This window comes from Macrobrachium nipponense, chromosome 1 (assembly GCF_015104395.2).
Source record: "Macrobrachium nipponense isolate FS-2020 chromosome 1, ASM1510439v2, whole genome shotgun sequence".
NCBI classification, from domain to species: domain Eukaryota; kingdom Metazoa; phylum Arthropoda; class Malacostraca; order Decapoda; family Palaemonidae; genus Macrobrachium; species Macrobrachium nipponense.
Window position 1 is genome coordinate 98,911,606 of NC_087200.1, and position 18,981 is coordinate 98,930,586.

The 18,981-nt window shown below is 41.4% G+C and overlaps 1 protein-coding gene across 5 annotated transcripts in view; it reads right to left on the reverse strand.

Moving 5' to 3' along the window:
• LOC135219504 (E3 SUMO-protein ligase PIAS2-like) overlaps window positions 1–18,981 on the reverse strand; it is a 322,344-nt gene that overhangs the window by 302,348 nt on the left and 1,015 nt on the right. The gene's annotated exons all lie outside the window — the stretch shown is intronic.

Below are 18,981 nucleotides of genomic sequence, written 5' to 3' on the forward strand. Positions count from 1 at the left end.
CCGTGGATGACGCGTCGGAGAACAACTAGGTCGGGGTTCTGAAGCTTGAGGGATACGCCCTCTGACAGCTTCCACGGATCGAGCCACCATCTTAGATGGTTCTTCACCTCTTCCGAGATGTTTAACTTCATGTCGAAGTTGTCCTTTTCTGTCCAGCTGTCCGACAGAAAGAACTGAAGAGGTCGGAGGTGTAGCTCCCCAGGGAACAAACTTCTCCAGCGAGGAAATGGTCCCCAGCAGACTCATCCATTCCCTCACCGAGCATGAATCTTTCCCTAGAAAGGCTGACACTTTTCTATGCCTTGTTGCTGACGTTCCTGGGACGAAACGGAAAAGCCCGAAAATGCCACTGAATCCATCTGAATCCCCAGATACACGATGGACTGTGTTGGGGTCAGATGTGACTTCTCGAAGTTCACCAGAAGTCCCAGGGACGCAGCTAAAGACAGAGTCGTCTTCAAATCCTTCAGGCACCGGGTCTGCGAGGAGGCTCGTATGAGCCAGTCGTCTAGATAGAGCGAGATTCTGATGTGGAAAGATGGAGCCACCTCGCCACGTTCTTCATTAAGATGGTTAAGATAAAAGGGGCCGTACTCAGTCCGAAACAAAGAGCCCTGAATTGAAAGACCTTCCTTTCAATACGAACCAAAGGTACTTCATCGATTGGGGATGTATCGGGACGTGAAAGTAGGCGTCCTGGAGGTCGAGTGATACCATCCAATCTCCAGGTCTTAAGGCCCCCAGAACTGACTGAGGTGTCTCCATCTTGAACCTCTGCTTCTTTATAAAGAGGTTTAGACGACTTACATCCAAGACGGGCCTGCCGCCACCCTCCGATTGTTTCAGTACAAGAAACAAATCTGTTGTAAAATCCTGGCGTTGCCAGGTCCTAAAACCTGTTCCACTGCTCTTTTTCGAGCATCTGTTCGGAGCAGGTCGAAAAGAATCTTTCGCTTTGTTAGCGGATACGATGGGGACAAGTCCCTGGGAGTGGAAGTCAACGGGGGCGGCTTTATAAAGAAAGGGATCTTGTAACCCTTCTCTATGACGTCGAGAGACCAGGTGTCTGCCTCTCTTACTCTCCAGGCTTCTGCAAACAACTGCAGCCTGGCTCCTACCGGTGACTGAAGGCACGATCTCTCATTCTTACCCTAGACTTGGAAGGGGCTCTACCTCTAGGAAGGCTTCTTCCTCGAGGAGACGATCTAGCGGAAGTCCCTCCACGAAAGGGCTTCTGCTTTCTAAACTGTTGCGTTCCAGACGACGTTGAAGGGCCAGCCGGACGTCTCGAAGACTGAGCCAACAGGTCTTGTGTGGCTTTCTCTGCAGACTCACTGCCAGATCCTTCACCAAAGCTATATATATATCTGACAGGTAAGTTTCATGAACAAATCATATTTACACTCTTGACCCCTACACCCTTTACACAATGTGTGAGGATCAACAAAGGCTTTTGGTAGCCTAACCTTGCATTCCACTTTCGAACACACCCTGGCGCTACCCGAACTAGATCCAGACATATTTAAGGAAAAAAACCAAGCCAAATTCAAAACAGTCCACAGTCACGTATGCCAAGCTATCGATCCAAAACCAAAAAACCAAAAAGTCAAGAGGATACTCAAGCAATGAAAAGTTTTCCAAAATCCTGAGGCGGAGGTGTGTAAAACAGTTGTTTCGGACACCGGCGACAGAAGAAATCTGAAAGAAAATGGGAATGGTTCCTGATACCCGCCTCCCAGCGGCGGGATGGGATGGGTACTAACCACCCAACTCCCACTACGTGTGTCGTAAGTTTTAGAAATTCTGTCGGACTTCAGAGAATACAGCTATATATAATATCTGACAGGTAAGTTTCATGAACAAAATGATTCTTTCCTTAAGAAGGACTGCTATTGTGTAATCCTTGTTGTTGACGTCCCTGGGACGGAAAAGCTCGAAAAGCCACTGAATCCATCTGAATCCCCAGATACACGATGGACTGTGTGGGGATCAGTTGTGACTTTTCGAAATTCACCAGAAGTCCAGGGACTCGCTAGAGAAATTAAGGTTGATTGAAGGTCCTTCAGACACTTTTCTTTCGATGATGCTCGAATGAGCCAGTCGTCTGGATATAGAGAGATCCTGACGTTTGCAAGATGAAGCCACCTCGCCACATTCTTCATTAAGACTGTGAAGATCATTGGTGCCGTACTCAATCCGAAGCAAAGAGCTCTGAATTGGAAAACTCTTCCCTTCATGACAAAACGCAGATACTTCCTCGATTGGTGATGAATCGGGACGTGGAAATATGCGTCTTGCAGGTCTAATGACGCCATCCAATTGCCTTGTCTCAGGCCCCAAGCACTGAACTGATGTCTCCATCTTGAACCTCTGTCTCTCTATAAAAAGATTTAGACTGCTCACATCTAAAACTGGCCTCCAACCTCCCGACTGTTTCGGTACCAGGAATAACTTGTTGTAGAAACCCAGGGATTGAAGGTCGTCTACCTGTTCTATTGCATTCTTCTCGAGCATTTGTTCGAGAAGATCGAACAAGATCTGTTGTTTTTCCAGCTGGTACAAAGGTGATAGATCCCTGGACGTCGTGCACAGCGGAGGCGACTTCAGGAATGGTATTTTGTATCCTCGCTCGATGACATTGAGCGACCAGGTGTCCGCCTCTATCTTTCTCCAGGCTTTTGCAAATAACTGAAGCCTGGCTCCTACTGGTGCCTAAGGACTACATTCTCATTTCTTCCCTTTGGGTTTAGACGGGTTGGTTGGTTGGTTGGTTTTATAAATTTTAGGTGTAACACCAAGCACTGGGGCAGCAAAGGCCATTCAGCGCTTACTGTATAACTATGATACTATAAGAGTGTTAATATCATATAAAGCAGGTTTATTTCTTTGAGGTAATTACTATGTTTGAAGCGGGGCATTTTCTCCAATAGTTCTTCAAGTGGATGTTATATATGTTGTTGGATCTTCGTTTTCTTTCGAATTTATTACATTCAATTAGCAGATGACGGACTGTGACCAGAGTACGACAATGGTCACAGTAAGGGGCCTGTCTTTCCTCGCCTTGCAACATCAAGTATTTGTGTGTTAAGTATGTGTGTCCTATTCTTAATCTTGTTAATATGACATCTTCCTTCTTTGACATTGTTGTCTATTCCAAGGTTTTACAGATGGTTTAATATGCTTTAATTTATGATTCAATTCTAGCCATTCTTTTCATTTTGATGACAGTATTCATTTATTGTTGTTTTAATGTCATTGTAAGGTATTTGTATTTTTTGATTAGACTCCTTTTTTTTACTGGACTTTTGGCTTCTTTATCCACCTCTTCATTTACCCTTTCATGCCACATGGGAAGGGACCCAACAGAGTTTTATATTTATAGATTTCCGTTTACTATTATATCTATCCACTCCCTTATTTCTTCAATTACGGATGAGAAACTGTGTATTGTCTTAGCGCTTCTAAAGCACTGTAAGAATCCGTGTATATTACAAAGGTATCGTTTGCCTTCCCCACCATAAAGGTGTGTTTTGTTATAGCCTCTAATATAGCATTTATCTCTGCAGTGAATATCGAGCATATTTTGGGAATTTTTTCCCTTATTTTTATATTTTTGTTACTACAGCATAGCCTACACCCTCCTTCGATTTGGAACCATCTGTATAAATACTAATGTCCCGTTTATGTTTTTCCTGGTGTGACAGAAATTCACTCTTTAATTGTGCATCGGTTACCTTTTTATTAAATGTTTTTTCACAGATTTCTATTCTAGCATGTCTCCAGGAGGTATTTCGGAGTGGTTATTTTTGATATGCTACTTGTTCCTAATTTTAGATGTTCTATATCAGGTTTAATCTATTTTCCAATGGTTTAGAGGCTCTTGGTTTATTGTCATAATTATTTGTTTTAGTTCTTCTATATTTGGTGTTTGGATTATCATTAAGGTTATTATTTTAGCTATATATTTTTAATCCAATTTTTCTTCTCTTCGTACTTTCAGGGGATCTATTCTGCTTCTACATACAGACTTTCCACGGGGGAAGTTCTGTAGGCTCCAGTGCATAGTCTAATACCCATGTTATGTATGACATCCAGTTTTGTTAATAGGGTTTTAGAAGCACTACCATATACTTTGACACACATAATCAAGTTTACTTAGACAAATAGCCTTATATACTTTTATCAGAGGTGTTCTATCAGCACCCCAGTCATTATGCGCAATTACTTTTATTATATTAAGGATTTTCTTACTTTTATCGCCAGTTGTTCTATAGTTCTTTATATAAGTAGTTTTTTATCAAGTATTACACCAAGGAATTTTATCTCATCATCATATTCAATTATATCATTTTTTATGAATAAAGTAGGAATTAATTCCTGTTTTCTTGATCTTGTAAATCTGATCGCTTTAGTTTTTTGCGGTGAAAATTTAAAACCCTTGTTATCGGCCCATTTTTTTATCCTATTTATGGCTGCTTGCAATCTGTTGGTTATGTCCAGCGCTTTTCACCACTACTATATATGACGAAGTCCATCTACAAAAAGGGATCCTTGGACTCCTGGTGGATCATTTCAATATCTCATTTATTGCTATAGCAAACAATGCCACGCTTAGTACACTGCCTTGGGGGAATTCCTTCCTCCTGGATAAATGATTCAGAGATTTCTGCCCCCACTTTTACTTTTATATATCTTTCAGATAGGAATTCCCTAATATATTCATATAAATTGCCTCCTATTCCCCATTCTATCAATTTTTTTAAAATCCCTCCCCTCCAGGTGGTATCATATGCCTTCTCTAAATCAAAAAATACTCCTATTGTTTGTTTTTTACCAACCATTGCATTTTGTATCTCCCTTGTAATCATTAAGAGGGGATCTATGGTACTTTTATTTTTCCTGAATCCAAACTGTCTGTTTGATAATAGCTGTTTATTTTCTAATACCCATATTAATCTGTTATTCACCATTTTTCAAATATCTTACTTAGACAACTAGTAAGGGCTATTGGCCTATAGCTGCTTGGTGACTCTGGTCTTTCCTGGTTTTAATCCTGGTATGATTAAAGATTCTTTCCAGGTTTTAGGTATGCTGTGAGAGTGCCATAAGTCATTTAAAATTTCTAATTAAGAAGGTTTTGCTTTTCATCTGGTTAGATTTTTTATCATTTCATATCTAATGTTGTCTTCCCCCTGGAGCTGTTGGTGGACTTGCAAAGTTTCAGGACATTTTCCAGTTCTTCCATGGTGAAAGGAAGATTATAGATTTCCTGATTATTAGATTTTATGGTATTGGGACATAATTTTTGATTTTTAATTGGAATTTTTTTGTATAGTTCGAGATACTAGATGTTTTGGCGAAGCATTTACCCATTCATTTGCTACTAGTTTGGGGTTTGAAATATAGTTGTTTCTACTTTTAATGTAGGTAATGGTTTCTGGCCGATATCTACCGTGCAGTTTATTTATTTTCTTCCAGATTTCTTTGTCTTGAGTTTTAGAATTTATATTATTAATATATTTTTCCATGAATTTCTTTGGCTATCTTTGAATATTCTTTTGCTTTGCTTTGCTTTAGCTCTCAAATATGCAATTTTATTGGCATCACATTATGTCTCAGATATCTTCTAAAGCATGTCCTCGTTATCTTCCTTGCTGCTTTACATTCTCATTCCACCAGGGTACCAGTGGTCTAGTCGGATTGCCTGAGGTAATGGAATAGTTTCATTTGCTTTATCATCTATTGTTTTTATTAGATGTTCATAAGCATCTATGTGGTTTGTAAAGTCAGATATTTTTTTGTTAATCACCGTTTTCTCTTTATATAAAATTCCAATTTGCTTCCTCCATTTTCCTCTTCGGTATATATGTTATATTATTATTATTTTTTAGCTCAATTTGTATTGGCCAGTGGTCACTCCCAAATAAAAATTATTAATTTACTTTCCAACTGAAATCTGTGGCAATTTCTGGGGAACATAAAGTGATGTCTATTGCAGATGAGGTATTATGATAACATCAAATCTTGTTGGAGAACCATCATTTAAAATAATCAAATTTTTGTTATCTATAAAATCTAGGACAGTGTTTCCTCTCCTGTCAGATGATGTACTTCCCCACATGGGATGTTTGGCGTTGAAGTCACCTACTAATAGGTAAGGTCTTGGTAATTGTTCTATTAGATTTTCTAAATCTTCCACTTGTAATGGTCTATTATTTCCAAGATGATCTATTAAGCGACTTTCTAAAGATGGTTCCATGTATATTGTGCATATTGTTATTTTTTTTTCCAGGAATACTTGAACTGCACATGCCTGTATTACCGAGTTAATCCTAACAGGTTGGCATTTGATTGAAGAATGCGTTATAATTGCAGTTCCTCCTTGGCTGTTGTCATTTAAAATTGGTTGTTGATTTCCACACATTATAATTTATGCCAGCATTGATACTTGTTACCTATTTTAGTTTCCTGTAAGGCAAACTGATATTTGCATTACATTCTCTAATTAATGATTTTAAGTTTTCATTATTTGATACGTATCCTCTAATATTCCATTGTAAAATAGACATTTTAAAAAGGTTTTGGGTTTTGTTTTAATATCTTTATTTGTTTTCCTGAACTTTGAATTTATGAAGTTGTATAATTTTGCTGTACTTTGTTCTTCTTTTGGTGGGTGATGTATTTCTGCTATTGTTTTCTTTATTGGCTGAAGAGTCTCAGGTGTTCTTTTTTATAGGGGTTCATTTAAATGGCTTTGATCTTGGGTTCTATTTCAATACTTTCTTCAATTTTATCTGATGTTTTAACTTTTTCTTTTATTTGGGTTTCTCTTTTTTCATTTTTAGTTTGCAAGCAATTTTCGTTGACTTTGTCTACTCGGTATTCATTTTTTTCCATATAGATTTTGGGTCTTACTGATTGTTTAATTTGTTTCTTGGATTTGGGTGGGGTTGTTTCAAGTAGTCTTTTTTTGTCTTTTGACTTAGCTCTTGTATTTTGCTTGTCCTCCACATTCATCATGTCTTCTTGCATTTCTGGTGTTGGTAATATATTATATAAATTTGTGTTGCTTATATGTTCTGTAGCTTCCGAGCTTGAATTTTGGGCCTTAATATTATGAGTATTTTCAGTCTGATTTATACTGTGCAATATTGTAGGAATTTGGTTTGCGCTTCTTTATTTACTACCTCTTTATATGTGTTTTTCCTTGCTGGGTCTTGTAAACCTCTTACTTTTAGTTCTATCTTCGCTTCTTCTTATTGATTGAATTCCACTCCTTTCTTGTAAGATTTTTAGTTCAGTATTGTATAGGTAATTAGCGCATTCCTTCGATCTTGAGTGGTGATTCTGACCACAATTTATGCAAATTGGGTTTTCACAGTCCCATTTTGTTGTGTGGTTGTATGATCCACAACATGCACATCTTGGAGCTTCTCTACAATTTTTATTTGAATGGCCAAATTTATTACATGATTTGCACTGTAGTGGTTTAGGGATATATGGTCTATCTCTCTCGTCTGCCTAATTACTTTAATAGTTAAAGGGAGTTCATTTCCTTCAAATTTCAATTTAGCTATTTGTATATTAATTTTGAATTTTTTCCTACTTGGGATATCATAGATGTCACAATCTCAATGTTTTTATATCTTTCTTGAGCGAGTCCATTTTAACATATTTTTATCTATTAGTTCGTCATCATTATTTGGCAGGATTATTGTACCACAAATACTATTAAGTTTATTATGCTTGGTGACTTTTATTTTTGTGTTATCTATGTTCGTAATTTGTAAGTAGTTTTCTGATTGAGCTTTAGTAGTGGTTTCCACTATCCATGTATTTGTTTGCGTTTGACGAAATTTCATGTTTCTGTTGGGTAATCTGGTCAGTAAATAATTTTCCAATTTTAAATTTGAAATTTTTTTCACTTTCTATTGTCAAAAATCTTGTCCAACTGTCTTTTCCAAAAAGTGATTCAAATAAAGCTAGCGAAGGGCTAGGCTGGAATTTTCTTTTGATAAATCTTTTTGGCCTAGTAAAAGGCTCCATGGTTGCTATATTTTGGATTGAAGTGTCCAAAAGGGTGTCCTTGTCGTTTCCAGGGTCAGATGGTTATCTAGTGTCATGGGGTCACATGTTCCGGGGGACTGAGTTCCATAGTCAATTTCCATTTCCTTTTTTTTTTTGAAATTACAGAGAAACCAACTGCAAGCCATGGTAAAAACTGGGTCTCCTCTCAAAGACTTCCCCCTCACAAAGACACACAGCAGAGACCAACTCCCATATGTCCACTCCCTACCCTACCCCGAAGGGATGGCTCTAACATAACATGATTGGCTCAAGTGTAAGCAAAACCCGCTTGATAGGACCGAGGGCATAGCTAGTATGCAATCATCCCCACGCATGTTATTTTAGAGGGCAATCCGGATAAATTGCAGAGAGTCCTACCGTGGAGACTATACTCCCGATTCCATAGCAAGTCCCCACATGTAGTCCCGCCCCGAAAAATAAATTGATGTAGAGTCACATCAATATCCTCAGGGTCCAAACATAATCGAGCGGCGGACCAAACCGCTATAGTCCCTGCCATTTGGATCAAGGTAAAGCCTAAGTTCAGAGACCCAGCTCCTACATAACCTGCACGATTGGGTTTTAGTGAAGAGAAGGAGGACAGCTAGGGGGAGCAACTGAGCGAAAGAAAGTAAGAGATTGGAAGATGTTCAAGTAAGAGAAAAATTGAGACATTAGATTCAAACTAGGAGATAATTCTCCCAGTTCGAAAGCCCTCTTGCCCGCTACGCAGTTTCAACCATAGGTTGGAAATGCGTAACTCCGTCAAGGCAGTCTCAAATCAAGAGGGGGGTTTAGACGGGGCTCTACCTCTGGTAAGGCCTCTTCCTCGAGGAGGTCGTCTCGAGGAAGCCCCACCTCGAAAGGGCTTTATTTTCTTGGAAAACTGTGTTCTTGCAGAAGTTGAAGGAACTACAGGACGTCTAGAAGATTGCGCTAAGAGGTCCTGAGTAGCTTTTTCTTGAAGACTGCCAGCTACATCTTTAATCATAGCCTGGGGAAAGAGATGGTTCGAGAGAGGGGCAAAAAGCAAATCTGCCCTCTGTGCTGGAGATACTGACTTCGCAGTGAATTTGCAGTAGAGAGCTCTCTTTTTTAAGAGCCCTGCACAAAAATGCGAAGCTAATTCCTCTGAACCATCCCTGACAGCCTTATCCATACACGCAAGAACGCTGGATAGCTCCCCCAGGCTAATAGAATCTTGACTACGAGCCTTTGTGTCCAGCAGTCCCAAGCACCAGTCAAAGAAATTGAACACTTCTATTGTCCGAAAAAGGCCTTTAAGATGGTGGTCCATTTCCGCATGAGTCCACGCTACTTTCGCTGACGAAAGGAGAGACCTCCTTGGTGCGTCGACTAGACTGGCAAAATCACCTTGCGCAGATGCAGGAGCTCTTAAACCGACATCTTCACCTGTCTCGTACCAAATGCCTGCCTTACCGCATAGTCTTGAAGGAGGCTGGGCAAAAGAAGACTTTCCCTGTGCTTTCCTTGACTCCATCCAATCTTGAACCTTTTTGAAAGCTCTTATTAGTTGAAAGAGACTTCGTCATCTAACAAACCCGGAGTCTTGCTAGTTTTCGACAATGAAAACTGAGAAGGAGGAGAGCGAGGAGCTGCGGGTTGAAATTCATCTCCAAAAGAAGCCCGAAGCAAGCGAACTAATACTTGATAGTCAGAAGAAACTGACGTAGAAGGTTGATCCTCGTCTGTTTCTTCTGAAATATTACTCAATCCTCCTTCTTTTGTAGGAGCGGCAGAGGGGTCTCCCGACGAAGGTGGTAGAAGCCCTTTCGGTCCAATCTTTGATGAAGAGCACTGCTGTGACGTACTAGGTGCGTTCTGTATATCTATAGGTTCAGGAATAGAAGTGTTAGTTTCCTGAACAATCTCTCGATGGGAGTGTCTACAAATGTTAGAGTGTAGGCGAGCGTCCGGACAGATATCACGTTGTGAGGCCTGATGAGTGTCTAACAAAACCTCTGTACAGGTGTTCGTAAACTTGTCACACTCGGCGTCCACGCGAGAGCCACACCTGGCGTCCAGCCGAGCGTCACGCTTGACGTCCAGCCGAGTGTCACGCTTAGCACTCCGCTGAGCGCCACGCTTAGCGTCCATGTCCTGATTCTCAGCTTGCAAACCGCCTTGCTTCACAGCAGAGAGAACGTCAATCTTCGAATAAAGCGAACCCCTATGAGTAGAGGGGAACGCTTCGAAAAGTAGGGCGAGTTTCCTTCCTCTCGATATAAGAATCTTTCGAAGGAAGTTGCTCGCGCTCTTTACCCAGCTGCAAGTGGGATGCACGAAATCTAGAGGGCGTAGCCACTGGTGAAAGAGAAGAGCGATCCGAAGAAGCGGGAGACTACTTAGATCTTTTGATCGGCAATCTATCATCTTTTCTTCTACGACGCTGTTCTACCTCTCTCTCGGCCAGCAACAAAGCCAGTTGTTGTTGCATCGAACGGATGACTCTTTTAGTTGGAGACGATTCCTTTTCAGGTGAAAAGCTGATCCTGTGAGAAGGCGAAGGGCAAGGGGAAGCCCTATTCCTTCTCACACGGACCGACTCAGTTCTCTTATTGGAGCGACTGGGGCGCTCAAAGGCGTCATCGTCGGATGACGTCCTGGTTCTCTTTTGTGGCGTCAATGCCGCAAAACTCTCTGGCGAAGACCGCAAAGCAGCAGAAGAGAAAGGACGTGAAGCGTCCTCCTCCCTGAGACCAGAAACGATGGCCGCCTGTGCGGCAACTTGCGTCTTTGCTCTCTTTTCCGGTGGAGAGTAGTCCACATAAAAAGGCGCAGACCGCAAAGCAGAAGGAGCGAAAGGACGTTCTGCGTCCTCCTCAGAGAAACTACTGACGACGGCCGCCTGTGCGACATCCGTCTTAGTTCTTTTCAGAGGACGCAAGTGTCCCCCAAAGCTCCAACCCCTTTGCGGGGAGGACGCCTCCGAAGACGAAAAGCACTCGCGGAGGATACGCGCACGAGCGCGCTCTTTGGCAGCCTGGAGATCGTCGACAGGATCTGCCGAAGGGACGCCAGATCGGTGGGAGTTCCCCGTAACTCTCCTTCGGCTTTCGAAATGTTCGTCTCCCTGGTCCTGGGAGTTCGAAAGAGGTCCGGTAGGGCCTAGAGGCATTATAGGGCCGATCTGACGCCCCCTCCACAACACTGGGGGCACTTTCACTGCACTTCACTTCATTAACACTGCTTTTACCCTCCAAAGCGAGCACTTTAGATTCTAGATTTCGTAATGACTCTAGAATCGTAGATAGGGCATTGACCTCCACAGATTTTTCAGGGCCCGAAGGCACAACAGATTTAGGTGTTGCACAAACTACTGAAGGAATAGTAGGAGAAACCTTACTACCCTTACTTCTACTGACTGATGCACTCCTGGAGGAAGACCTCCTTATCCTATCGCGCTCCAATTTTCGCACATAGGATTCATAAGCCTTCAACTGAATCAGACAGACATTCACACTCCTTACAACGGTCATCTATTACACACACATGGTCTCTACAATTCGTGCATACTGTGTGTGGATCTACCGAACCTTTCGGTAGCCTCACCTTACAACCTTCCATACAACACACTCTGGTACTAGTTGAACTAGTCCCAGACATCTTAGTTAAAGAAAAAACCAAACCAAATTCAAAATTCAATCCACTATCAGCGTATGCCAAGTCACGATCCACGTTCAATAACCAAAAGACAAACGGAATACTTAAGTAACAAAGTTTCGATAATCCTAGACGGAGGTACTGAAAACAGTTGTTATCAGCACCGGCGACAGAAAAAATCTGGATAGAAAATGGGAATGGTTCCTGACTCCCGCCTCCCAGCGGCGGGAATGGGTACTAACCACCTGGCCGACCACTGCGTGTGCCGGGAGTTTTGAAATTTCTGTCGGACTTCGGGATAAAATACAGCTATATAATATATATATCCTGCCGGGTAAGTTTCATGAACAAAACATGTTTTACAAAGCCCTCACATGCTTATTTTAGTTCGTATGGCACTTTCATATATCACTTTATGTTGACGAAACTTCAGTCTTTTGAATGGTATGCTTAAAGATTTAATTGTATTGTTGTTTCACCAATTAAATATACAGTGAAAAAGGGTCTTCTTCGTGAGTAAGATGGACTCAATGTGATACCAAATCCCTGCTTTACCACCGAGTCTCGACGGGGCAGGGCAAAAAGTCTTGCCTTGGGCCTTCCTCAAATCCATCCAGTCATGGACCTTTTTGAAGGCTCTCTTCGTAGAAAGGGAATTCTTCATTTTCACAAAACCCAGAGTTCTACTGGTTTTGGAAGAGGCTAACTGTGAAGGAGGAGAGCGAGGGGCAGAGGGTTGGAACTTGTCTCCAAACAGATCACGAAGAAGGCGGGCCAAGACCTGGTAGTCTGAGGAAGAAGACGACGTAGAAGGCTGCTCTTCATCTGCGGCCTCCGACGAACTGCCTAACTCTTCCTCTTCCATGGGAGCAACAGACGAATCCACGGAAGAGCGAGGTCTAAGACCTTTAGGCCCAACTCTCAAAACAGACCTCCGCTGCGAAGAAGAACTCTCCGCACAAGGCTGGACATCTTTTACAACAGCCTCTAAATACAACAGCCTCTGAAGCGTCCTGACGAGCGTCTTGCAGTGTCCTGACGAGTGTCCTGGCATTGGCGAGCGTCCTGACAAGTCGCTACGAGTGTCCTGACGAGCAGTACGAAGAGCGTCCCGCTGGGCGTCCAGACGAGCAGAACGACGTGCATCCCGACGAGCTTCCTGACGAAAAGCAGGCAGCCTGAGAAGCGTCAATCGAGCAGGCTAGAGGAGCGGTCCGTGCCTATCCAGCATTGCAGAGCGTCATGAATTGGCGCGAGAGGAGCGTTCTTGGACGAGTGAAGCTAGACGATCCCTGCTGCGATGACCCTTACAGTCTTCCTCTCTCTCGACAGAAGAGTTCTGGGGAGACGCTCATCGCACCCTCTAGACAAGCGCTGGGGTGCCGAATGAAATCTAGATGGCTACGAAGCAGGCGAAAGATAAAGAGACGAACGAGGAAAAGGACGAGGGGGACTGCTTGGACCTCTTGATAGGCAGCCTCGAGTCCTTCCTACGTCGACGCAGCTCTGCCTCTTTCTCAGCAATCAACGAAGCTAACTGTTGCTGCATCACAAGGAGCATCTTCTTGGCAGGGGAAGACTCCTTCCCATTGGTAGGAGAAGACTCCTTCTCAGGGGAAGGGCTGATCCTGTGAGAAGACGAGGGGCGAGGGGACGCCTTCTTCCTTCTTACAGGAAAAGCTACAGCTCTCTCCCTAGAGCGACTGGGGCGCTCAACAGCGTCATCCTCCGATGACGTCCTGGTCCTCTTCTGCGGTGGAAAAGTGTCAAAACTCTACGGAGAAGACCGCAAAACATCTGGAGAAAAAGGACGTGAAGCGTCCTCCTCTCTGAAGCTTCTCTTCAAAGGCGAGAGTCCTTCCGAAAGCTCCAACCCTTGCGCGGGGGGGGATGCTTCGGAGGACGAGAAGCAATCCTTAAGGATTCGCGCACGAGCACGATCCTTGGCAGCCCGGGAAGCGTCAACATGTCCTGCTGAAGGGACGCCAGATCGGTGGGGAGTCCCCGTAACCCTCCTTCTGTTTTCGACTTGCTCACTCCCTTGTCCTGGGAATCCGACAGAGGTCTAGACCTAGAAGCGTTATTGGGCCGATCTGATGCCCCCTCCACAACACTAGGGGCACTAATTCAACATCACTACACTCACAACACTGATTGGAGAGCGAGCACTTTAGATTCCAAGATTACGGATGGAATCCACATTAACAGAAAGGGCATTACTTCTCGCGGACACTTCCTCAAGGCCCATAGGGCATACCACAGGGTTAGGCAAAATAAATTCTACAGGAGGTTAGTAGGTTCATTACCCTGACTTCTGTTTACTGATGCAGCTTGGAGGAAGACCTCCTGATTCTATCAGGCTCTAATTTGCATACATACGAATCATACATCTTCCTTTGGAACCAGTCTAACACCACACTAATTACATTGATCTTTCAGCAAAGAAACATGTACACGTCATGCATACCAAGTGAGGATCTACCGAAGGTTTCGGTAGACTCACCTTACCCCTTGCAGACAAACTCTGAAACTAGTCGAACTAGATTCAGACTTTTATTCAGACATCTTATGCAAAGAACAATCAAATTCACATCAATCTATGATAGCGTTATGCCTAGCCACAAATCCAAGTCAATAAATCGAAAGACAATTAGGATACTTAGCGGCAATGAAGTTTCAAAATCCTAAGACGGAGGTACTGAAAACAGGTGTTTTTACAGTACCGGTGACAGAGAAAATCTGAATAGAAAACAGGAATGGTTCCTGATACCCGCTTCCCATCGCGGGAATGGGTACTAACCACCTGGCCAACCACTGCGTGTGCCGGGAAGTTTTGAATTCTGTCGGACTTCGGAGAATACAGCTATATATATATATATATATATATATATATATATATATATATATATATATATATCGACAGGTAAGTTTCATGAACAAAATGTAAAATATTGATGTTTTACTATTTATATAAAAAATTATTGAAGTGCACGCTTCGTTGTCGTCTTCTACCAAAACAGTTGTTTACTAGGGGGGAAACACCAGCGACTACCAACCCTTATCACGGTGGACAGGTCTTATTCACTCGATATTTAAATGGTGAAACAAGAATACAATTACAACTCCAAGCATACCATTCCAAAGATTGAAGTTTCGTCAACATAATGTGATATACGAAAGCCCCATACAAACTAAAATAAGCATGTGACGCTCTTCGTAAAATATGTTTTCAAGGCAGTTTTGAAATCCAATATGGCGGCTACCGTGTGGATGTACAGGTTCTGATCAGTGACGACAACCATCTTTCCCATCCTTCCCAGTACTCATTTGAACAATGTTAGCGTATATATGTAACATTTATTGATCTTACTCAAGATTGCAGTTGTAATCAGCACAATAAAACAACATTTTGTTGCCTATATTACTGAAATTATGAAACTTTTTATTCCCGGGGTCATGGTTTGAACTAAATTAATTTTTACCTTGTAATAGGTGGTTTTTATCCTTACTGCCATCACAACTGAAACTCCACAGTGCTTATTTGATTGTTATTATACACATTTTGGTCTCAATTCACTTCACATTGCACTTTAAACAAGTTGCTGTTCCTGGTTCTTAAGCGCGCCACAAACACAGTTACGAGCAGCAAACGACGAAACTGCAAAGTTTTATTCCCTAAATTGTTTACTTTACTCGTTTTTTAGTTCAACTTTACTTTATTAAAAAAATTTAATTTAATTCATGTATATTATCCCTTTTTTGCAACCAAATTACCCCGAAAAATTACAGATATTTCTAAAATAGATACAATCCAATGATTCTAAAGTTTTCGTACATCTGGCTGCCGAAAACCATAGAGGAACGACTACGGATAAGTGGTTTATATATATATATTTTTTTTGCTTTTTTGTTTTTGCTAGCACTTTTCATTGATTTCAGTCTATATTAGTATTTTGAATTTCTTTAATTACCGTATGCCAGAAATAAATGTAACCTTTAATGTTTGCATGCTAAGAATGGCAAAATCATCGTTGCCACATTAGTGGAGGCTTCACACATACGCAGATTCATTATTATAAACTGTTTCCATGAATTCTAGTTGTCATAGTAATGCAATAATAATAAAATTGCTTTAATATTTATGTATATATACTTCCAATACATAGCCTAATTTCACCAATTTCAAAGTTTTGTGTGTAGTCTTATACCCAGTTTGGAGGGTCAACACATAATGAATGGCAACAGAGAGAGAGAGAGAGAGAGAGAGAGAGAGAGAGAGAGAGAGAGAGAGAGAGAGAGAGAGAGGAAGGCGAAGGAACGAAGAAGGAAAGGGGTGGTGGAGGGGGGGGGAGAGGGTAGGTGGAGCTTTTTATGCGTGTTCGTAACCATTTCTGCATAATGGAGTTTTTGTCTCTTGGTACAGGGACAAGTGTCGTTATTCTTTACGATTAGTGATTCACAATAACCTTATAAATTACGGCACTGGGTGTAATGCGCTATAGCAAAATCTCGTTCTGATACGAGTGTTCATTACAGAAATAGGTATTGCCCAAAAACGTGCTTGCACTGTCGATGAAACACATAGTAGGTATGCTGCTTAGTTGTCAATCAAGTTTTTTGTAATAGTAAAGTATTTTTTACAAGCTAGATATTAAATAAATTTGTATTTTTCTCAATCAAAACATATGCCCCTCAATGCTAACTTTAATCTTTTAACGACTTTCTGGTAATTGCAAATTCGGCTCCATAATTTCTTATAGTGCGAAAACAGAGGCCCAGGGGCCGAAAACGATTGCGTCACACTACGGCAATAATCCGGCAGTAAAACATCTTCATATATCCAAAAAGTAAAAAATAAAGATATACATGCACATTACGATTATAAAAATTACATGAGGAGCTGATAATCTGCATGAATAACTGGTAAACTGTTCTGCAAGAAAGTTGAATAAAGCAATTATTTACAATAGGTACGAAAGCCAAGATGTCGTGACATCATAATACAGGACTTAAAAGAACGTTGTAATTCCAAAAAATAATTACTTAAATTTGAGTCAGAATCGAGTTACTTTTTCAATAACGAATATTTTCAAATTAATCATCATACATAGGGTAGAACACCACGGCAGGCCAACCCTCATCACGGTGGACGGGTCTTTTTCACTCGATATTTAATTGATGAAACAAGAATACAATTGCAACTCTAAGCATACCATTTAAAAGACTGAAGTTTCGTCAACATAATGTGATATATGAAAGCCCCATACGAACTAAAATAAGCATGTGAGCTCTTCGTAAAATATGTTTTCAAGGCAGTTTTGAAATCCAATATGGCGGCTACGTTTTGCATGGACGGTTCTCATCAGTGACGGCCACCATCTTTCCCCAGCCTTCCCAGCACTCATTTGAACAATGTTAGCGTATATATGTAACGTTTATTGATCTTACTCAAGATTGCAGTTGTAATCAGCACAATAAAACAACATTTTGTTGCCTATATTAGTGAAAGTATGAAACTTGTTATTCCCGGGGTTATGGTTGGAACTGAATTCATTCTTACCTTGTAATCGTGGTTTTATCCTTACTGCCATCACAACTGAAACTCCACAGTGCTTATTTGATTGTAATTATATACATTTTGGTCTTAATTCACTCCACAGTGCACTTGAACCACGCTGTGGTTCCTGGTTCCTAAGCACTCACTCCGCAAACACAGTTACGAGCAGCAGACGACAACACTGATTATGAGATGCAAAGCTTTATTCCCTTAATTGTTTACTTTACTTAATATTTAGTTTAACTTTACTTCAAAATGTTATTTAATTCATGTCTATTATCCCTTTTTTGCAACCAAATTAACCCCCCAAAATTACAAATCTTTCGGATGTATACTTACGAGCAGACGACGTGAGGAAAAATGACTCATCGTTGCCAATCTAGTGGCGTGTCATACATACGCCGATGCATTTACAAACTGTTTCGATGAATTCTGGTTGTCATAGTAATGCAGTAATGATAAAATTGCTGTAATATGTACGTATATATAATACAAATAGATACGCTAATTTCACTTATTTCCCGGTTTTGTGTAGTCTTAATACCTAGTTTGAAGGGTAAACACATACCAATTGACAACACTGATAAACAATTGAAGAGCGCAAAACGCCGCAAAGAATGCCGTAGTCCCCTTGAATAAGTGCTGGTAAGAGGTTGGTTTACGATTGTTGTGATGAAAGTGCCCCAGCGTCTATGGGTACAAGTGGTGTGCAGATTTAGCACAGGAAATGGGAAGTTTGTTGACACAAGCGACTCCGTAAACATCAAGATGGCGTCAATCTTCGAAACATTTTTAGTTGTAAGTAAAAATTTCTAAAGCGTTTTGGTGAGATTTCCACTGCCGTAGCCACCCTTTTCTCTACCCTCTGTTTAAATCTTAAAATTTGGCCTTAATTTCTAACTTTGGAGAAAATACTTACTTCAAAAGGAGAGTAGAGGTCTTTAGCTCCGGTTCTCACCAACAACAAGTCGCGACTGATGCCCATCTCCGTGTCAGGACGCGTTATAATGTACTTTTTCGGAGGGTGGCAAGCGTTGAATGTAGGTGCCTTTTTTGGCCTGCTGTGATGTTTTACCCTATGTAAAATATTGATGTTTTACTCTTCGTCGTCGTCTTCTACAAAACAGTTGCTTACTCGGTGAGGAAAAGTTTTCCGTTTGTTGTGATGAAAGTGCCCCAGCGTCTGTGGGTACAATGGTGGGCGGATTTATCACAGGAAATGGTTAGCTTATTGACACAAGCGACTCCGTAAACATCGAGATGGCGACAATCTTCTAAATACTTCGAGTTGTAAGTAAAAATGTTGAACGCGTTTTGGTGAGATTTGCACTACGTTTGACACCATTTTCACTACCCTCTGTTTAAATCTTAAAATTTGGCCTTAGTATCTAACTTTGGAGAAAATACTTACTTCGAAAGGAGAGTAGAGGTCTTTAGCTCCGTTTCTCACCAAAAACAAGTCGCGACTGATGCCCATCTCCGATATCAGGACGCGTTGTAATGTACTTTTTTTGGGATTGTCTAAGCTGATCGTACATGGTCCACTCTGGACCCTACGGTTTTTTACCCTACCCCTTAGGAAGCTCCATTCACCTTGCCTATCCTAACTTAGCCTGGCTTACCATAAGTCCGCCACATAATTAACGTGCACCTGCAAGCAACACACCAAAACAAACACAACACAAAGTAGAGGCCACGGCAAAAAATAACGATGTCTCAACGGCAATTAACAA